A 4,253-nucleotide genomic window follows, 5' to 3' on the forward strand; every position below is an offset into this window, starting at 1 on the left:
CCACAACTATCTTTTTAGCGCAATTCATTTTCATTGTATAGTTACATGTCTGATGATGTTTGAGTGAAGTTGCGACCTTCTACTCAACAGTTTCTTGTCTTTAAGCACTTTTTATTCCAAACCGTCGCGTATTTAGCCGCAACACTCTCGATCATTCTCACTTTTCCGCACACACAAACGGCGACGCCAACTACGCCACGTTCTCAGCTGAAAAGGTACCCTTAACGCTGTAGCGTAAATATAGATCCTCAAGACCACGCATTCCAAAGCTAGTTGAGTCGACTTCTCTAGATTGCATATTTATAAAGTGATCTCACTGCGCATGGTACTTCCTCCAAAATCAAGGCAAATTATTCCAGATCATCAGAAGCGAGCGACGCCAAGTTACGAATACACACTCTCTAGTTATGAAGAGCTCTCAATTGCTTATTCTTGACACATGCTATATCAAGCCACATTAGCCGATTGAAAAAGATGTGTCAGGGCTAACCTTCCTTGTTGATGGCCTTCAAGTTCATAACGTAAATTTGTCCCTTGACATAAACAGTAAAGAATTTCAGTAGGTTTATTGGTTTATTAGGGTTCAACATACCAAAACGACTCAGGATATGAGGGACTCCGAAGACAAGGGTTCCGGAAATTTCGACCACCTGGGGTACTTTAACGTTCACTGACATCGCATAGTACACGGGCCTCCAGAATTTCGCCTCCATCGATATTCAGCCCTGTTATATATCAGTGCCCCCTGATATACCAATGCCCTGTTGATGGCAGATATTTTCTCACATGCGCAGCATTCTCCCGCACCATTCTGCTTTTTCATTTTTCTACTAAGCGCAGCAAATGTAACCTTCGTCGGGTCGCGTACTTCGCTCATTTGGTTCACTGTTTGCATAACTGCTTTGGAATTCATGCTTGCGCTTTATTTTCTTGTCTGCTGGCGCTTTTCATTCAGACACCTGCAGTGCCCAAATAGTTCACACCTTTTCCTTTTTTTCGTCTCAACTTTTCTTGCGAAAGGCCTGCCCTCGTCACTGGCAAATGCCCCAAGTTTTCGTGGTTTGGCCATAGTTGCGTGCATCCTTGGCATGATTGCCTTAGGAAATTACGCTCAGTCCACTATCACCGCCATTCGCAGCACCACTACAACAGTGAAAGGTATCAACTCTTTCACGCAGATGAACTCGGACATTAACAGTGGTCGCGAATGTCCGTGCCTCAGCATGCACTGGCAGCTGTTCCTAGGGAACTTTCACAGACCACGTCGTTTACGAGATCTCGCTATGTTTTTGAGGTGGAAGAAACTCTGTGGCGACGGATACCTTGTCAAGACCGAGATCTCCCAGTGGTACCAGCGAACTAGGGATAGAACGCACGTGACTCTCTCAGTCTGCCCTGAGGAGGAAGTAGCCGTCGCTTCGCAGTGGGGCCTTGTACCGGGTGATGTTTCCGTGACGATGATGGAAGTGCCTGCAGAGCACGCTCTCAACCCGCGCTGGTAAGCAGATTAGCCCATAATAACACCCTCTGTTTAGAATTGAGACCACTGTTGCCGCTGACTAGAACCATACTGTAAGTCGTTTTAAAGAAGATAAGCATCATGCTGACAACCACTTCGGTCCTGCTGTGCGGCGCCTGGACATGTGCATATATATATATTAATTAGCAATAGCCCTTCCCTAACAACGTATTCTGCCGATAAAGGAAAGATCCTGTGACCGCAACAGTAATTTGGGCATTACTTTTTGTACATCCGTAGTTTAACGCTCATATTTGACGCAAATATCATAAGCACATTGACTAATCTCGAGCGGTACGTTAGCGTAGCGCACTTCGAAACGGCATAACTGACGCATTAAGGAACAGGGCTAAACATATTCCTCTGAGCGTGAAGTGAAATGAAGTGCTAGCCGTGGAGGAATACATGCCTACCATAGAGCTAAGCGTCTACGGAAAGCATCCTTTGCCGCCTGAGCATTCTAGAGCGAACGAGGTCCCAAAAAACGAGCAGGGCATCAGTTGTAACGCGACAGCGTTAAAGGCCTCATTCACCAGAAAATCCGGTGCCGGCATTGTGAGTGAAAGAAGTGGCTGCGGGTGAACTCAGCTGAACCTGGATATACATAGTTAAAGCTCTGTTAAGAATGGTCAGACCCGGTTTAGCTTTGGTTCATCTTCATTGTTTCAAGACTTCAGTGACAGCCAGTCGTTTCAGAGAGAGCAAATCACTTGATGAATCACGTGCGACAACTGCAAGAGCGAGCGTCCAGAGCAGCGGTCGGCCGAGCGTCGCACGTGACTGCCGAGAGCAAGTGCAAATCACGTGACACATCCCATGCCACAACTGGCGAGCAGCAGCGGTCGATCAGCAGCCAGTGCAGCAGCGGACGTGACTTCCATGCGCGTAGCTGAGATGAAGATCGAGGCACCTGCCACGCGCGATTTTGCACATGTGGTGCGCCTGCCGTTAGTGGTGAAATCTAAGAGCGAGATGACGTTGAAACGCATCACGGGAGGATCAGAGCTTTTCGCTTTAAAATCGCAGGCGTGGCTCCGGCGGGTGGTCCCCAGAGAGCAACGCAGGAGGGAGGTGGGTCACCTGGGATCGGTGATCTTGCGGCGTCATGAAATGTTGCCTTCCGGGTAGTGAGTAGACTGCTCATCGCAGCAGGTGGCAGTTGAATTAATGATTGGTCGATGGGTAATGGCAACCTGGGGCGTATAAGAATTACAGATGAGCGCCCCTGCCATCGCAGGGTGCTGCACATCTATTTGCCGCTTGCGGCTTGCTGCCTGTTCGCTTTGAGAGGCCTCCTATACAGAGACTCCGAGCGATTTGTCCAGCGAGCGGGGCGTAGCGCCGAACGGGCGATGGCGTTCCGTAGACTCCCTGGCGGTACTGCAACACGCTGTCGCGTTCCACTCTTGAAGGCGAAGCTTAAGCTTTCTCCAAGTTTTCGTTCTTTCACTATCGGGGTCGGAGCTCTAGCTGTAAACAAGAGCCAATGCTCAAATAGAGCAGCCCACTATCAGAGCCATCAAATATGGAAAGGTGCTTCGGGCACAATCTTCGCAGAAACGTAATTGCAAAAAGTAATTGCAATGAAGAGGTATATGTTTCGAATCCCGGCGTGCTGTCAGTCGGCGCTGACTAACTGAAGTAAATATAGTGACGAAAAATGTGGACCTATCCGAGAGATAATTTTATACAGGCATCACAGAAGTATAAAATTAAAGTATTTGCGGACTTTTGCGAAAGTGGCTTTACTGCGAAATGGTTCATTGCGCCGTGTTGGTCGATAGCAGCTAGCAGGCGTTATACTACATAGATTAAACCAATTGCATTCCCACTATGTACTGACAAATGAACACCTTAGTGCACCAACAAGTTCTATTATTTGTGGTCGAGTCACATACTAACATCTTTCCGGTACCAGCAAAGAGAAAGGTAGTTTACGTAGGGCTGCCCGACCTACTTTTTCCTTTTTTCAACTTGGGCAGTAGAAAAGAGCAGTAGATTTAGAAAAAAGCGAAAGGTATGCTTGAAAAAACCCACTTTAAAAATACGTATACAACCATGTACCCTGATTGCAAACTGTGTATTGGGAATTCTCCCGGTCAGGCTACAGCGTCCTGGATATATTATAGTCTGCGGATTTTCCGTAACTTATGTTGTGACTCCACTATATATTCAGGAAAGCTGGATTGAGGCACCCAGGATGTACGGCTGCTTAGCCCCCCACGCGGCAGCTTGAAGCGGCGGAGAAGCGAGTGCCCGGCAGCCTAATGAGAGTGTTCACATAAACGCGGAAAGACTACAGGAGACGCTAGTCCAACAGTACAGGGTGTCCACGCTAACTTTAGCCAAGGGTTAAAAAATGAAATATTTGAGGTAGGCCACGGAAACCGCTTACTTACATGCACCAACTGGCTTGCGCATCATAGGCAATTTTTGTTTTGCAGTTAATTAATTATCAATTAAGATAATTTTTCTAAATGCGTAAGTATTGACTTTCGACAGAAAATGTGAATCGAAAAGTTGGAGAGTACCTTCAGAAACCCCGATTCCATTTATTTGCGGTAAAGAAAACCTCCCGTGTATCTTTTTTCCAAGCTCCAAAGAAAGCTCGCGAAATACAAAAAAAAAATCCCATGTCTAGCGTATTCGCGCGCCACGATTGTGCTGCTCTCAAACGTGGCTTGAGTGAACGATATCAGCTGCTGGAAAGCGCGACGACCTAAATGCGCCGGCA

The sequence above is a fragment of the Amblyomma mixtum genome, chromosome 5 (assembly GCF_055824585.1).
Source record: "Amblyomma mixtum isolate Tamu chromosome 5, ASM5582458v1, whole genome shotgun sequence".
Classification (NCBI taxonomy): domain Eukaryota; kingdom Metazoa; phylum Arthropoda; class Arachnida; order Ixodida; family Ixodidae; genus Amblyomma; species Amblyomma mixtum.